Below are 18,886 nucleotides of genomic sequence, written 5' to 3' on the forward strand. Positions count from 1 at the left end.
GGTCTGGGTGGGGTCAGCGGGGGGTCGGCGGGGGGTCGGGGGTGGGGGTCGGCGGGGGGTCGGGGGGGAGAAAATATCGGACGGGCCGCGGTTTGGGTCGGGGGGGGGTCGGGTCGGGTGGGAGGGGGGAGAAAAGAATATCGGACGGGTCGGGGGTCGGGTCGGGTTGGGTGGGGGGTGGAGAAAAGAATATCGGACGGGTCGGGTGGGGGGTGGAGAAAAGAATATCGGACGGGTCGGGGGTTGGGTGGGGTCGGGTCGGGGGGAGAAAAGAATATCGGACAGGCCGCTGCAGCTATCAGACGGGCCGCTGTATTGTTGGGTTCACTCTCCCGGTATCTCCTTCACACTGCCCGGCTCGGCCTGCAATCTCCTACCCAGGAGGGAACTCTGTGACCCTCTGCCCTGCTCAGCGTAAGTCGTGCGCCACTCTGGTCATGTCGTGCGCACGACTTACACTGAACGAAAAAGCTTTCGGTTTTTAGAGGTTTTCGGTTTTCGGAAGTTCGGATAAAGGATAGTCTACCTGTACTACTAATGTTTAAATAAAATCCCATAATTTCATTCTAAGATGGATTCGGAGTAAAAATGCCACCCATATTTACTCCGAATGATTCTGTAAATAAAAAGCAGAACAAAGGTATAATTAACTATTCATATTCTCCACTAGAGGGCAGGATTGTTTTATTGTTGAGAATAATTCATATTATGCTACTGTATACTACTACATGCAGCAGAGACCTTAGGGCTAGAAATTTGTTATAGCTAAGGAATAGGCAGTGTTTAGACTACAAATGATTAAGTAGCGCCAGTTGAAAATCATCTAGGCTGCACGCAAAATTCATCTTCACTCCTCATTAAAATGATTGCAGTCATGATTCTCGTCTAAATACCCAAGCTCATTGGCATTACACTGAAAAGATGGACCAATTTCGGGTGTAGTCTAAAATCAAGTAATGATTGCCACTGGCTTTTTTCACTACTTAAAGGGGAGGTTCATTGATGCTTCAGCACCTCATTCTCAGCATTGTTGGGTGTGCAGCTGCCTCAACAGCCATGAGAAGAAGGACAAGGAGCACTTATTTACAAATTCTGATGGCAGATCGCTGCCCCAGGGAGAGAGCCCAGCGGTTTTCTGATGAAGCTTTGGAGGCATTGGTTTTAGCGGTGGAGAGAAGGTGGTGGTCCTGTACTCGCCATCTGGCAGGAGGCCCTTGCCACAAGTCTGCCGGACTATGTGGAGGGAGGTGGCACACCATGTCACGGGCAGCACTGTGCTCCCCAAGACCCACACCCAGTGCAGGAGGAAGTTTAACGAGCTCACACGGGTGGTCAGAGTGAGTGAAGACTTCAGCAAATGCTACACACCACCATCTGTACCACAAGCTTCACACGCTGCTCAATGCACCACACCCCCCAGCACTCACCCACCAACAATCTCTACCTAGCAACACTCACACCCACATCTCACACCTTGCACACAATGACATCTATTCAACTACGGCAGGCACAAGGATGATTAGTTAGTAGAATTCACGTAATATGTGTGATACGTTTATAGATAAATGTATTAATTGTCTTTGGAATATTTTGTGGTCTCTCTCATTTCACCTTTGTGCCCAGGAGGACGCTGTGATATGGCGTGAGACAGGGATGGTATGATGGGGATGTGGTGAGCAACGGGAATCTGGGGTTTCATTCATTCGAATCGCAGTCTGATGAGCCGGTCACGAACAGCCCGTCTGGAAGGCCGATTGTCTCGCTGCCTCCTCCCGCCCTCCTGTTCCTCCTTCTCCTCATCCTCCTCCTCTTCCTCCTTGTTCTCCTCCTCACCCTCCTCCTTCTCTGCCTTGTCCTCCTCCTGAGGTGGTCCCGCAATCCCTGCTGGCAAGGACTGTGCCCTCATGATGGCCAAGTTGTGGAGCATGCAGCAGACCACCACGAAATGGGACACTCGCTCTGGCGAGTACTGGTGGCCTCCTCCCGAGCGGTCAAGGCAGCGAAACCATTGCTTCAATAAGCTGATGGTCTGCTCGATGATGTTTCTGGTGGCAGCATGGCTCTCATTATATGAGTGCTGGGCACAAGTGTTGGGGTAGCGAAAGGGAGTCATGAGCCAGGTGGAGAGCGTATAGCCCTCATCTCCGAGCAGCCACCATCGAGGTTGATGTGCTGGCACACCAGTCTGGCACAGGATGAAGGCATTGTGGCTGCTGCCAGGATAGTGTGCATTGACATTGAGGATTCGCTGTCTGTGGTCACACGCGAACTGCACATTAAGTGAGTGAGTGATTTTTAGCAACTGTTGTACTTTGAAGCCTTTCAAAAATAATGAGGGAGTTTTGTACTTGCCAGAACACTCCCTGATACCAAAGAACCTTGAAATGACTAAGGAAAACTCTTCCAGTAGCAGGAACTAGCACACAGCCGCTCAAACTGCAAAATCCTGACAAGTGCGAATGATTGGTGAGGATCCCTTTAAATAGCGTCACTGGAGCCGGCTTCCTGCTGCTGCATGCCACCTGAAGCTGTTGTTGTTCTCTCCAGCCAGTAAGCACATTGGCTAAAATGAAGTTGGGAGATCGGGTGCCCAGTGAGCGTTGCACACTCACTGATGTCACGATTTCCATCATGGCGAGGTCCCTGGTGATCGTGTTTACCAGCAGCGCTACCGGCACCACCGATATGGCATGCGGTGCTGGAACCAGCATCAGCTGTCGTTACAGCTGGCAACAGCACTTTAGCGCCATCTCCATGTGGCGCAAGCCACACGAATTTCTCCCCCTTAATATTTAGTTAATATTTGTTGGTGAATGTGTTGTATGCTATTTATCTTTCATAAGTTATGCTAAAAATGAGGGCAAGGGAGTGAAGCCTTACAAAGCAACTCGGGTATAAGTTCAAGAGTCAGAATTAAAAGTTGCATAGGATCATAAGAGCATAAGAATTAGGAGCAGGAGTAGGCCATATGGCCCCACGAGCCTGCTCCGCCATTCAATATGATCATGGCTGATCTTCGACCTCAACTCCACTTCCCGCCCGATCCCCATATCCCTTGATTCCCCTAGAGTCCAAAAATCTATCTATCTCAGCCTTGAATATACTCAATGACTCAACATCCACAGCCCTTTTGGGAATAGAATTCTAAAGCTTCACAACCCTCTGAGTGAAGAAATTCCTCCTCATCTCAGTCTTAAATGACCGACCCCTTATCCTGAGACTATGCCCCATAATTCTAGACTCTCCAGCCAGGGGAAACAGCCTCTCAGCATCTACCCTGTCAATCCCCCTCAGAATATTGTATGTTTCAATGAGATCACCTCTCATTCTTCTAAATGAGTATAGGCCCAATCTACTCAATGTTTTCTTCTCTTTCCCACTGATATAAAATTTGACACATTTTCCTCCAATGTGTTGGAGAAACTATTCCAACTGTAGAGATTTTCTCTGCAACCTTTCAAGATATAATGGTTTGATGGACAACATTTCAGTAGACTCCAAAAAATGTGGGAAATACATCAAATAACAATGGCAAAAATGCTCACATCCCTTCAGTACCGCCACTGCTGTGAAACATTCTTTTGTGTAGTTTTATTTTCCGCGACACAAATGATGGAATGTTGGCTTTACCTGCAGCTCAAGTGAAGTGAGTGAAGTCACTGGGAAAGAGAGTCCGGCAGAGTGCGAAACAGGCAGCTGATGAGCCACCCAAGACTGATTTCGCACCCCCCCACCCCCCCCCCCGCAATTCCAGAAATCTCAATTTGCGCCGATGTCGACTCTTTGGGGGTAAATCTACGCCAGTGTATTACTGGCGTAAATGCAGGAGACCTGCGCGAGCCAGTCTTTTTCTCAATGGGGCGCGGAGCTGTGTAAATGAGCGGCAGAGGGCCTATTCCCAGAAGCAGCATAAACGGTTCAAGGAAATACACGGGTACCGATGTTTCAGCATAAAACTGGCTTAAGTCTCCCTCCACGTAGTCCGGCAGACTTGTGGCCAGGGCCTCCTGCCAGTTGGCGGGTACAGGACCTCCCGGCTTCTCTCCCTGGGGCGATGTGCCATCAGAATTTGTAAATAAGTGCTCCTTCTCCTTGTCCTTCTTCTTATGGTTGTTGAGGCAGCTGCACACCCAACGATGCTTCCTTGCGAGAAACCAACACCGCACCACCCTTGCGCCTAAAAGTTCCAGGAAATTCCGAGCCTGTACATTCAACATGATTCTGACAAAAATTGACAAACAGAATAAAGAAAGGTTTGGAGGGGGCACAGAAAGAACAGTTTCCTGATAAGGAAGTCAAATGATCAGTGGCAGAGACTGTGAAATATAAAAGCAAAACATTTTGGAGGTTAGAAGCAAAACAATCCAGACCAAAGAAGTATGTGCTGGATGCGAGTGAAGATCAACTGTTTTAAATTAGTAATACTTGATACAGACCAGAAAAGGGCTGGAAAGAATGCTAGCTATGACAGGGGAAGATTTAGCCCTACATGATCAATGCATCAGGACAAAGGAAATCCTCACAAAGTGCCAGGTGTTTCCTAGTATTTTCAGAAGTTAAGGAATCAGATTTACAATGTAATATTAAAAACCACCCAATGTAACTTTCTACTGTAGGGAAAAAAAGATAAATTTAACCTGCAATGCATCAGCAGGAGTACAGTAGGCAGGTCACAATGATTGAAAGACCAGCTTAAAGGCTGAATTCTTCAATCAAAGTTTTCACACTGGGGGTGAAACACTCAACACCAGCAGCGGTATACAGGCTGATAGCAAATCGGCAGTCCGTTTTACACCGTACCTGATTTTCTTTTCAAATCGACTTGCTCTTCTCCACCGCCACCAGCAACCCCCGCCCCCCCCCCCACCTCCCCCGCCTCAACACATAAAACAGCTTCTGAATTTAAAATGAAAAGAAAGAACTTGCATTTATATAGCACCATTCACGATCTCAGGACGTCCCAAAGGCGCTTCATAGCCAATGATGCACTTTTGAAGTGCAGTCACTGTTGTAAGGTAGGGAAATGCAGTAACCAATTTACACACAGCAAGGTCCACAAAGCAGTGAGATAATGACCAGCTAAACTACTTTTAGTGATGTTGGTTGAGGGATAAATGTTGGCCAGAACACCAGGAGAACGCCCCTGCTCGTCTTTGAATAGAGCCATGGGATCATTCATGTGAGGGCCGACAGGACCTCAGTTTAACATCTCATCCAAAAGATGGCACCTCCGACAATACAGTACTCCCTCTGTACTGCACTGGAGTGTCAGTCGAGATTACGTGCTCAAGGCCTGGAGTGGGGCTTGAACTCATGACCTCTGACTCAGAGGTCAGAGTGCTATCACTGAGCTGAGGCTCATCCCTAAAATGAACAATATAAACAATCAGTATTCTACCATTTGAACGTGCAGGAAATTAACTGATGTAGGATAATGTATTATTCTAATCAATATGGTCATTAACTTGAGTGTGCTGGAATGCACTTTAGATACTCAAGTCAATAATTCAAGGGCCTTGGCAGCTGAAGGCACGGCCACCAATGGTGGAGCGATTAGAATCAGGGATGCTCCAGTGGCCAGAATTAGAGGAGCGCAGATATCTTGATGGTGGGGTTTGTTGGGCCGGAGGAGATTACAGAGATAGGGAGGGGCGAGGTCATGGAGGGATTTGAAAACAAGGATGAGAATTTTAGAATTATAGTTTCTGAAGAATGGATATGGATAAGAAGCAACAATAAAAAAAGATAATGGCCCAGAAATTCAGGTCGGGGGCTTCCCACGGGTGCAAGCCCCCGACCTGCACTTACCTTGCGCGCCGGCAGTTGAGCTCTGTGCTCCCGTGGAATACCGCTCCGGGGCCTGCTCCAGCTGCCGGCGCGCTGTGCTTGGGTATCCCAGGGGCGTAGTTAGTGCGATGCGTCCCCTGGGATCACGTGAGCCATGGGCAGCCAATCAGAGGAGGGAAAAGCCCATTCATAAGATTGACAGGAAGACCTGTCTAAACTTATGAATATACGGGCCCCAAAATAACAGTAAACCTTCAAATAATTTTTTTTTTAAATCACACTTTTTAAATAAACTATAAATTACATTAAATAACTATTTTAAACAATAATTTAAATTTTTGAAAAAAATAATTTTATAAAAAAACAGGGCTAAAAATAAACTTACCTTGCTTTAAATTATTTAAAAATAATAAACCTGTGGAAAAAATGTTTTAATTTTAATTAATTGACCACTTACCTTTTAAAATGCAGGCCTTACGCCTGTTTTTTACATTTCTAAAATCTAAAGACCTGTAAAAAAAACGTAAGTTCAAAGCGCACGCGCAGACTCCCGCACGCACGCGTTCGACCTCTGAACCCCTTCGTTCAGAGGAACGGAAGTGCCGGTTTCCCACGCATGCACAGTGCATGCAAGAAACCGGCACTTCCATCGGGTCCACGCGTGAGTACCCGAATTTCTGGGCCAATATATACTACAATATATTATTAACTCAACAGAAAATGCTGTACACGGTTCGTATTCAACTTGTTGTTTGCTCATGTTTTTACTCCTAGACCCAGCAGCTTTTCTTCTTGTAATTTCTGGTGAAGTCTGGGTTGACTGTGTGCACGCAGTTGGCATGCTTTGGACTGATGCTGCATGGGTTCTGCATGAAAGGGACAGTCTGAAGCCAACTTCTCTTGTCATCCATTCGGACCATTCATGTAAGTAATATTTTGATTTGTGATATTACAAGTAAAGTTTAAATTCCTCATGTAGATTTTACAGACTGTATGACTTTGTTTATTTGTTTAATATACTTACATTTATACATTTTTTAATGAAATATGCATGTTATTTGTCAGCACATCACAAAACATTGAAAGAGAACTTCTACTGGTAAATCAGCCAAACACCATCTTTTACACAGAACTGTGCCGTACGTTATGCAACCGTCTCATAGTGGCCTACAGCAGATACACTACATTTTAACCTTGTAATGTTTAACATGTGAAAGGGATATACAGGAGCCAGAGCACAGCTGCAATGAGGAAAAGCTCCAGTTTTGTAGCAGTCTACATTACAGATGTGATGGTAAAGTTAGCAGTTCAAATGTGTGTAATTCCCGATGGCTAGTGGGAGTCTTCTGGGATCAGATAACTTTCACTAGCATTTATTGCACATGTATATCTGATTGTGAGAGTAGCCCCAGTGATGCAGCGTGGTTCTATTGGGAGATATGATTCGGGTTCATGCCCAGTATTCCGTTTGGTGAGCTCCTGATCGAGGGGAAAGAAATTCTTGTATTTATATGGCGCGTTTCACAACCACCAGACATCTCAAAGCACTTTACAGCCAATGAAGTACTTTTGAAGTGTAGTCACTATTGTAATGTGGGAAACGCGGCAGACAATTTGCACACAGCAAGCTCCCACAAACAATGTGAAAATGCCCAGCTAATCTGTTTTTTGGTTGAGGGAGAAATATTGGCCAGGACACCGGGGATAACTCCCCTACTCTTCTTCGAAATGGTGCCATGGGATCTTTTACATCCACCTGAGAGAGCAGACAGGGTCTCGTTTTAATGTCTCATCTGAAAGATGGCACCTTCGACAGTGCAGCGCTCCTTCAGCGCTGCACTGGGAGTGTCAGCCTACCTTTACGTGCTCAAGTCCCTGGAGTGGGACCTGAACTCACAACCTTCTGACTCAGAGGCAAGTGTGCTACCAACTGATCCACAGCTCACACTGGTCAATGAATGGAAGCATGTTGCTTCCACAGCAAGAGAGAAATCATTATGGAACGCAATAGTAATTAATACGGTGTCAACATCTAAAAAAAAACAGGCGACTAGACACCTGCTTAAGAATGGGATTTTAAGGGATATAAGGATTGGTATAGTTCTCCCTCGATACACTTCTATTTCAGATGCAGTGCTATTTTTACTTGGTTTCCAAATCTCCACTGTATTTCAGTGTTCTATTGAGACGCTGCTACACAAATCATAGAATGATGCAGCACAGAAGCAGGCCATTCGGCCCATTGTGCCAGAGCTAGCTCTTTGAAAGAGCTTTCCAATTAGCCCCACTCCGCCTGCTCTTTCCCCATAGCCCTGAAAATGTTTCCCCTTCAAGTATTTATCCAATTCCCTTTAGAGAGATTTGAATGCTATGTAGAACATATGGGTTCCAGATGTCATCATGGGACCTTGAAAATTAACAGGAGTAGAATGTGTAAGGTAAAGAGCATGATCATAGATATTCTGAAATTTTACTTGATTTATTTTTGACGTGCAAGGAAAAAAATGACTTTGTAGAACTTTCCATTAGGAGATGAAATGAGGTTGGGAAGATTCCATGATATGGCAGATTGCACATTACCAAAAGAGCTGGTGGAATCTCTGTTCCTATTCCTCTGCCAATTTTACATTGTAACAAGCTGCGAGGAGTTGCAAGGACAAGAATAGCCTTTTCTTGCTACGTGCTTTATGTTCTTACAACTCTCTGCAGCTTGTTACAATGCAAAATTGGCAGATGATATATGAGCAAGTCTCCATCTGTTCTTTCAGCCAAGGAATGTCGAGGAGAAGAAAAAAAGTAGAAATGCAACTTTAAGAACGTAAAGAATTGCTAGTTGTTAATGGCCTTTTCTGATCTCGGGCTCAAAATTCCTGGTAATTAGCACTCTACCAACTGACAGTAGCCCTACTCACTGAGTTTGCTGCTTATAAGTAAGATGTAAAATAGCATTAAGCTAACAAAATGTTAATAATAACTAACTGATTCCCATGGAATATTAAGGCTTTTGTGATGAGGTTATTAAGACATTTTATTATAACATTCATTTCTTATTAACTGCATAGAATTGTGTGCATTATTAGACAGATCTTTTATGCGCTGCACAAGAAAACCCTACTTTAGCTGACTGATACAATGTTTGATATAAAGTCTTAAATGCATATAATTCAAGAAGAATTTTAATTAAGCATGACAAATGTCTAATAATTACATGAGTCTCTTACAAGTCAGAGCATTAGAAGAACTGGATACAAATGAAGAGCCATGATATTTCCTTATGATACTTATTATCTTTGTACTTTAATCTCAATTGAAACAGGAAATCAACTAATATGTCACCTGATTGGTTTGGAGAATATGGAAATGCTCTTGTGCTGGCTCAGAAGATAGTCGCTTTTTTCATCCTTCTGTATGGATGTAAGTAACAAAAGATTTAAAATTGAATGATATCAAGGAAAAAATAATTTACAAAACAAATTCTTTAAAATCTGAAGTGTCCTAGTCTTTATTAAAATCTGAATATGTAAGAAACATTTTTGGGACTTTCAGTGAGTCTGCTAACGTGGATAGACATCTGTAATGTTACTTTACTGTTGGAGCTGAAGTTAGATAAATTCAATACAAATGGTCGTCAAGACCGGTTTCAGTTTGAATCTAAAGAAAACTCGAGTCTCTAAGGTCTGAGTATTGAAATGCAAATTGTGAATGGACTATTAGCTTTAGTCTCCTGACAGAAACATGAGACTTCAAAATTCTGAAAAAGGATCTCCTGACTTTTGCTTGAGTACTGTATTACTTTCTGGCAGATTTCTTTTTTGCTGAATTGTCCTTTCTTTAAGTCCTCTTCAACTTTAATTACTAAGTACATACAGGTACAATCAAAACAATGGTGGCGTCTTCTAATTAAATTGGGTTACAATTTCACCAGAAGAACGTTCATTCGATTGCGGGAAAAGTATCAAGATCGCTCAACTAAGTGGCAAATATTTTGCAAGTTAGTGATCCACTAGTGGACCACTAGTGAATGTTACACTGAAAATTATTCAGTTCAAGATACTCAATACTAATATTAGTATTAGTAAAAAAAATAGTGCTGGAGAAATTAATGGGACTGAAAGCCGATAAATCACCAGGGCCTGATAATCTGCATCCCAGAGTACTAAAAGAGGTAGCCATGGAAATAGTGGATGCATTGGTTGTCATCTTCCAAAATTTTATAAAATATGGAACAGTTCCTGCAGATTGGAGGGTGGCAAATGTAACCCCACTATTTAAAAAAGGAGGGAGAGAGAAAACAGCGAACTACAGACCGGTTAGCCTAACATCAGTAGTAGGGAAAATGCTAGTCTATTATAAAGGATGTGATAACAGGACACTTAGAAAATATCAACGGGATTAGACAAAGTCAACATGGATTTATGAAAGGGAAATTGTGTTTGACAAACCTACTGGAGTTTTTTGAGGATGTAACTGGTAGAATAGATAAGGGAGAACCAGTGGATGTGGTGTATTTGGATTTTCAGAAGGCCTTTGATAAAGTCCCACATAAGAGGTTAGTGTGCAAAATTAAAGCACATGGAATTGGGGGTAATATACTGGCATGGATTGAAAATTGGTTAACAGACAGGAAACAGAGAGTAGGAATAAATGGGTCTTTTTCGGGATGGCAGGCAGTGACTAGTGGGGTACCGCAGGGATCAGTGCTTGGGCCCCAGCTATTCACAATATATATCAATGATTTGGATGAGGGAACCAAATGTAATATTTCCAAGTTTGCTGACGACACGAAACTAGGTGGGATTGTGAGTTGAGAGGAGGATGCAAAGAGGCTTCAAGGCGATTTAGACAAGTTGAGTAAGTGGGCAAATACATGGCAGATGCAGTATAACGTAGATAAATGTGAAGTTATCCACTTCGGTAGGAAAAAGAAAAAGGCAGTGTATTATTTAAATGGTGATAGATTGGGAAATGTCGATGTACAGAGGGACCTGGGTGTCCTTGTACACCAGTCACTGAAAGCAAATATGTAGGTGCAGCAAGCAGTTAGGAAGGCAAATGGTATGTTGGCCTTCATTGCAAGAGGATTTGAGTACAGGAGCAAGGATGTCTTACTACAGTTATACAGGGCCTTGGTGAGACCACACCTGGAGTTCTGTGTCCTTGCCATAGAGGGAGTGCAGCGAAGGTTCACCAGACTGATTCCTGGGATGGCAGGACCGTCGTATGAGGAGAGATTAGGTCGACTAGGCCTGTATTCACTAGAGTTTAGAAGAATGAGAGGGGATCTCATTGAAATGTATAAAATTCTGACAGGGCTAGATAGACTGGTGCAGGGAGGATTTTTCCCCTGGCTGGGGGGTCTAGAATGAGGGGTCACAGTCTCAGGATACGGGGTAGGACATTTAGGACTGAGATGAGAAGAAATTTCTTCACTCAGAGGGTGGTGAACCTGTGGAATTCTCTACCACAGTAGGCTATGGAGGCCAAGTCACTGAATATATTTAAGAAGGAGATAAATAGATCTCTAGACACAAAAGGCATCAAGGGGTATGGGGAGAGAGCGGGAATATGGTATTGAGATAGAGGATCAGCCATAATCATATTGAATGGCGGAGCAGGCTTGAAGGGCTGAATGGCCTACTCCTGCTCCTATTTTTCTACATTTCTAATACAAAACACTAGATGGCCAGAAGACTTTACAGAATAAAGTTTCTAAAGACTTGTCTGCAAGTGAGTGTGTCTGTGAGGTTTTGTTCCATAAGGTTCAGGAGTGCCAATGCATTCACAAGTCTATTTCTCCAAAATGATTTAAAAATGCATATAGAAGTTGTGTTCCAGTAGGTTCCTCTCTGTTCAAAGATCTAAAACACTCCACACATAGTCAGCTAGACATTTTATAACAAATAGTGTAATTGTTTGGAAGCCTGAAAGTCCTGGTGCAGTATTAATTTTAGATCCAAGAGTTGAGTCAGTTGCTTAACTAGAAAGAAAGGCGATATTTTCACAAACAGTACAAAAGCTTTAGGGATAGCCACTATGAGTGATCTAAAATCAGGATACTGAACAGAATTTAGTACATGTGTCATTAATCTCTGACTTCAAAAGTCAGATTTTTAGCCTATCACAAGCCCACACATTGAAAATGTTCAAAAATCCAGTACTCTCACCATCAAATTTTATGTATAATGAACCAATAGTGATGTCAGTGGCTTTGCTGTAGGTTAACTAGTAAACAGTTGAGTGCTCAAAAAAAAAACTAATGAAATGCTTGTGACATCAACAACCAAGGTTACAATTGATTGATGCAGTAAATGACTGTAAAATTAAAATAAACTTTTTGATTACACTTGCAAGGTGTGTATTATAAACACTTCGAAATTTATAATTAAGTCTTTAAATGCACTATTCTGTTTCTCAGTGTGTACATCTATGAGTCATGTTCATCGGTCCAATCCATTGTGGAAACAAAGTCCGCTAAGCAACCAATGGTGGTGAGCTGCTGTCATTATTGCGTAAGTGTAACTGCAATAATTTGACTAAGGAAGATTTGGGGTTATCATGCAGATGCAGAGTGGCAGAGTGCAGTAAAATCTGATAGATTTAATTAGACACAATGGAATATGCAGACACTTGAGAACAGGATGTAAATTAGGTAACAATGAGACAAAGAATGTAATCCATTAGTGAGAAGCTAAACTGCAAATGAATAATTCTCAAATGAATTCTTGTAGCGTTGCTTTGCTCATTTAAACTCCCACTCAGACTAATTATGGACATTGTAAGATGTCAACAAATATTAAAATGAAGACGGTCCATCATTTTCATTTCCCCCCATTTCTGTGTCTAAGAAATTATGGCCTAGAAATTCAGTGGGCTTTGCGCCCAGTTACCGCCCAAAGAGGGCTTCTGCGCCAGTCTGGAAACTTCGGGCTAAATTCAGTGACGCGCTAATTGCGGCGGTAGCCGGTAGCGCTGCGCCGCCACCGATGACGTCATCGGTGTGCGCAGTGCCCCGGTTCCGCCCCGACACCGGCCCGACCCCCATCTTCAGTAGCGGCCGCCTCTTCCGTGGCGGCCGCTAATAACATTCAGAGACCGGGTCCGTACTGCAGCCTTAGTGGGGTGCTTTAAGGTGGAGGTGCGGCCGGCCGCTTTTTCGGCGGCCGCCTGCCCGCACCTCCTTCCCCGGCCTCCTCCACGCACCCCCACCCCCCCCCGCGGCATTGCCGGCTGGTTTCCGGGAGCCCGGCACTTCTCCGTTGTGCCGGGCTCTTTTGCCGGCACTCGCGATCGGGGCTCCGGCTGTTGCAGGCACCTCCCCCTTAAGAGAGGGAGGAAGGCCTGCAGTACCGCAGCCTGCCGCTCCGCTGCGGGTGGCGCTGCGGCAACTAGCGCACCGATATTCAGTTTCAGTGCCCCAAGCGGGGGCGGCCACACCCTTGAACAGCGGCCGTCCTCGACTTGGGGCGCTGAAACTGAATATCCGATGGGCGCGAGTGGCTCCGCGCCCAGCGGTAAATTCTGGGCGCAAGCGAGCTGGCGGGGCTATACCTAATTTCTAGCCCTATAACTTTATTTGAACTTTTTTTTGCAGAGGGTTGCCCCTTTTTTTGCTATTTCTGTTATGTATCCTTCTCTGGCTGAGGGGGTAATTAGGTAACCCTGTTCCCAGATGTTTCATCTCTACTTTGATATTGTTACACCAGATCTCTTCTGTAGTGTATGTACTTTGAAGAAGGAACTATATTCTGCAGCCCCTGTATACTGCAGTACCAGTAGTGACCACCCCGGTATATAAGCCTGTGCAGTAACTTTGTATAGTCGTTCCAGTTTTGTCTCCATTCAGTAAACACCTGTTATAACCAACTCCTGCAGTCCGTGTCTCAATTACACACGGACGTTACACTGGCGACGAACAGATCCGAACTTACCTACAGTTCTGCACCACCTCACGGGGATCCATCCCTGAAGCGAAGTTGTTAGAGGTCGAGGCCAGAAGGAAGAAATCCAAAAAGAAAAGTAAAACAAACAGAAGAAACGGACGTCGACCGTGGGCAACTGCCCTTTGATTAATCGAATTCGAAGATTTGCAGGAGAGGCTGTCGAGAGCTGGGCTTGGTTATCCAGTCTATGGTGTTCCAGCTAATCGGGCTGGTGGCAGGTAGTACACTGATCCTTCCTGGGCTGCGGCGGGCTAGAGCTCGATCGGGTGGCTTTTCAACGGGGCCATGCAGCGTTGTCGGGAAGAGGAGAGAGAGAGAGAGGGTGGAGCACACAGGGCGCGGCCAGTGCTACGAAGCCGGGCAGCGTACAGACCTGAGAAGAGGGAGGAAAGTGTCCCATAGGGTCTGCTCTGACGACGGGAACAGTAATTAAAATAAAAGAAATTAGAAGCGCAGAAAGCCGCGAGGAGCTGCAGTTTGCCACGGGGACCGCGGAGAGCGGCGTTGGCAGCAGCATGGGGGGTAAGTGCGCGAAGACCATAGGGCGTCGCCATCAAGGCATAGAAACGCCAGCAACAGCGCTAGCAGCAGCTGAAAAGACAGAAAGCGCGGGAGGCACCATCTTAATTCAGCGGGAAAGAAGGCAAAGCGCGGGAGGCGCCATTTTGTTCAATCGGGGAAGAAGGCAAAGTGCGGGAGGCGCCATCTTAGATCTCCAAGATGCCGAAGACTGGCAATATTACTGCCTTCGATAATGCAATAGAAGACTGGACCACGTATGTGGAAAGAGTCGAAGTATATTGCAAGGCAAATGAAGTAGCCAATGAGAAAAAGGCATCGGTACTATTAAACTTAATGGGCGCAAGAACATACGGCCTATTGCGGAACCTGATCACTCCAGTCAAACCGATGGCGAAGAGTTTTAACGAAATTGTTGATATCCTACAGGAACACCTAAATCCTACACCGCTGCTGATAGCAGAAAGATTTCAATTCCACAAGAGAAATCAGCATAAAGATGAGAGGAATGCTGATTACCTTACGGAACTACACAAGCTATCAAAGCACTGCCAGTTCGGAGCAGGACTGGCAGATACCCTATGGGACAAATTTGTCTGTGGACTCCTGAGTGAAGGAACCCAGAAGAGGTTACTCTCAGAGAAAGAGCTGACGCTAGATAAGGCTTTCAACGTGGCAGTATCGTACGAAGCAGCAGCAAGGGGAGCTGCGGAAATACAGCAAAAGCCACAGGAATACGGCACCCATGAAATGACACGGGGATTTGAAAAATGTTATCGCTGCGGCAGAACAACCCATGAACAGAAGGACTGCTGGTCCAAGGACAAAACATGCAGGCAATGCGGAAAGATGGGACACATTGCACGAGTTTGCAGGTCCGGGAAGAAGACTAATGACAACAAAAAGACTACTAAGGAAAAGTACAGGAAAGTACAAAAGATGACGGACAGTACTTCCGAAGACCAGAAGAGCGATAGTGAATCCGGGAACAAGAGACTAAGCTGTCTCATACTACACAACGTAATCGCAAAAGAGGATCACTGAACCATTTGGGTCACCCTCACGATAGCAGGGTCCCAAGTCAAAATGGAATTGGATACAGGATCAGCCCTGACCGTCATGAATCGACGAGACTACGAGCGGCTATTCTCACACATACCCTTGAAAGACACATCCATTGTCTTGAAGACATATACGTGGCAGAAAGTATACCCCAGAGGGAAAATAAGGGTGCCTGTCGAATACAACGGCAAGGAAATACAGAAATTGTATCTGTACATACTGCAAGATGGTGGACCACCGTTATTGGGACGTGAATGGATCAGAAAGATAAGTTTAGACTGGCACTCCATTCAGGCACTGACTGTGGCTGGTAAAAAGGATGACGACGTCACACCTGGAAGATTGTCAAAAATCTTGGCTAACGCCAAAGAGGTATTTCAACAAGAACTGGGAACACTTAAAGGCGTAACCGCCTCGATAAAAATAGAAGAGAATGCAATTCCCAAGTTTTTCAAAGCAAGACCGGTACCGTATGCAATTCGCCCAGCCGTCGAGGCAGAGCTGGAGAATCTGGAGAATGCAGGCGTGCTAACTAAGGTAGACTGGAGCGAGTGGGCGACACCCATCATTCCTGTCATGAAGAAAACATTAAACAATAAGTCTGAGGAGCCAAGGAAGGTTCGCATCTGCGGGGACTTCAAGGTGACTGTGAACCCAGTCTTTCACACAGTACAGTATCCTCTTCCGAGGATAGAAGATATTTTCGCCTCACTATCTGGAGGGAAACGTTTTACAAAAATTGACCTAGCGCAAGCATATTTGCAGATGGAGGTTGAAGAATCCTCTAGGAAATATCTCACGATAAACACTCACAAAGGTCTTTACCAGTATAATCGACTGGTATTCAGAGTTGCATCAGCTCCGGCTATATGGCAAAGAGCGATGGAACAAGTCCGGCAAGGGATTCCGGGGACTCAGTGTTACTTGGACGACATCCTAGTGACAGGTGAAAATGACAGTGAACACCTTGCCAACCTAGAGCAGCTGCTCACTAGACTAAGAGAACATGGGCTACGAGCCAATCGTCAAGTGCGAGTTTTTTAAGAAACAAATATCGTATTGTGGCCACGTGATTGATGAAGAGGGGTTACATAAGTCCCCTGACAAAATTGAAGCGGTAGTTAAGGCTCCAGCGCCTGAAAATGTGTCGCAACTGAGGTCATTCCTCGGATTGGTGAATTACTACCATAAGTTTTTGCCGAATTTGTCCACAATTCTGCACCCACTGAACGCCCTGCTACAAACTGGAGTAGCATGGAAATGGAGCGATGAATGTAAGCGGGACTTTCAGAAGTGTAAAGGCCTGATCACTTCAAGAGAAGTATTGGCTCACTACAACCCATCACTACCGATAAGACTGGCGTGTGATGCGTCTCCCTACTGGAGCGGTACTGTCACATAAATCCCTTGATGGTTCAGAGAGGCCGATAGCTTTTGCGTCACGCTCGTTAACTGCAGCCGAGCGTAACTACGCCCAGATTGACAGAGAGGCCCTCAGCCTGGTGTGGGGGGTGAAGAAGTTCAATCACTACCTGCACGGACAGAAATTTACTCTACTAACTGATCATCAACCTCTTGTCTCCATTTTCAACCCTAAGAAGGGCGTCCCGATAATGGCAGCACAATGGCTACAGAGGTGGTCCCTTTTCCTAGGGGCACACCAATATGACATCGAGTACAAAGGAACTAAACAGCATGGGAATGCTGGTGGATTGTCGCGTCTACCGTTGCCGACGGTGGAAGAAGCACCTGCAGTGGATCCTGTGGAGATATTCCACTCGACCATAGTCGAATGTCTACCTGTGACGAATGCAAACATAGAAAAGGAAACACGAAATGACCCGACACTCTCCAGGGTCTATGATTTAATGGTGAAGGGATGGCCAGCACATGGCGAACCACTGTTGCCAGCATTCTCGCTGAGAAGAGAACAGCTGTCAGTGTGCCGAGGAACCTTGATGTGTGGATCCAGAGTAGTAATTCCACCCAAATTGAAGGATAGAGTGCTCAATGAGCTTCATGAGGGCCATCTGGGAGGGGTAAAAATGAAGAACTTAGCCAGAGTGTTTGTGTAATGGCCGGGAATCGATAGAGAAATCAAAGAGATGACCAAGAGCTGTACAGGATGCCAGAGGGTCCAAAACGCCCCACCACAAGCCCCTCTACATCCATGGGAGTGGCCCTCATCTCCATGGCAAAGGGTACACATTGATTTTGCTGGTCCATTTATGGACTCGATGTTTTTAATTGCGGTGGATGCACATTCAAAGTGGCCAGAGGTAATAAAAATGTCCTCAACCACCGCAGAAAAAACCATCACAGTCTTACGAACCATATTCGCCAGAAATGGGCTGCCTGAACAGATTTGCTCCGACAATGGACCACAGTTTGTGTCTGAAGAGTTCCGGAGGTTCTTAAAGAACAATGGTGTTAAGCATTACACATCCGCCCCATATCATCCAGCCACCAATGAATTGGCTGAGAGGTTCGTTCAAACATTCAAGAAGGCTATCAAGGCAATGTGTAATGAAGACATACCCCTACAACACAAGGTGGATAACTTCTTGTTTGCCTACCGGAATGCGACACATGCGGTTACCAACCAAACTCCAGCCATGATATTCTTCAATCGAAGACTAAGATGCCGCTTGGATTTGGTTAAGCCAAACATCAGAAGAGATGTGGAGAACAGGCAGTTTCAGAATATGAATGAAAGGCCAACCAGGAGTTTTAAGATAGGTCAACCAGTTTTGGCCCAGGACTACCGCACAGAGAAATGGCAGCCAGGAACGATCTGCACACGGCAAGGACCTCTATTGTATACCGTGGACGTTGGAGAGAGCATTGTAAGACGCCATGCTGACCAGATTCTAGAGTCACTGGAAAACGTCAAATCCACACCACGATCCAATACACCTGGTGATGAAACCGAAGTACCAATTGCATCTACCTCAGAATCGGTGATATTGGAAGCAGACGAACCAAACAACGACGTTGATCCCGAATCAACTTTGCCAGAAGAACCTGATACCCCAAAGAGGCGTTATCCGGACAGAATTAGGAAGCCTCCTCAAAGACTGAATTTATAATTGCTTAACTTCAGCTAATGTATATAGCAACTGTAATTGTAAATATGTTATTTAATTATTAATCGAATGTTATTGTGGTGTACATGCCTCGGCTGACTTCTCCCACGAATCCAGGTATAAAGGTGACTGCTCCACAGTCCCTCTGTATTCTGGACCGGTCGACCACTCGAGGCACACCTTCATTCTCTTGTTAATAAAAGCCTGTTAATTACTCGCTTAATCTCAGTCTTTTGAGTTATTGATAGCGCATCAGTTATGTACTGTTTAGCTAAAAGGGGAGGAATTGTAGTGTATGTACTTTGAAGAAGGAACTATATTCTGCAGCCCTTGTATACTGCAGTACCAGTAGTGACCACCCCGGTATATAAGCCTGTGTAGTAACTTTGTATAGTAGTTCCAGTTTTGTCTCCATTCAGTAAACACCTGTTATAACCAACTCCTGCAGTCCGTGTCTCAATTACACACGGACGTTACATCTTCCCCTTTTAT

At 45.0% G+C, this 18,886-nt stretch overlaps 1 pseudogene; it reads left to right on the forward strand.

The window, feature by feature from the left end:
• Positions 1–588: 588 nt before the first annotated feature.
• Positions 589–18,886, forward strand: part of LOC147110508 (transmembrane protein 94-like) — a 49,073-nt pseudogene continuing 30,775 nt past the window's right edge.

The sequence above is a fragment of the Somniosus microcephalus genome, chromosome 11 (assembly GCF_052327205.1).
Source record: "Somniosus microcephalus isolate GS21.2 chromosome 11, FLI_Smic_1.0, whole genome shotgun sequence".
Lineage (NCBI taxonomy): Eukaryota > Metazoa > Chordata > Chondrichthyes > Squaliformes > Somniosidae > Somniosus > Somniosus microcephalus.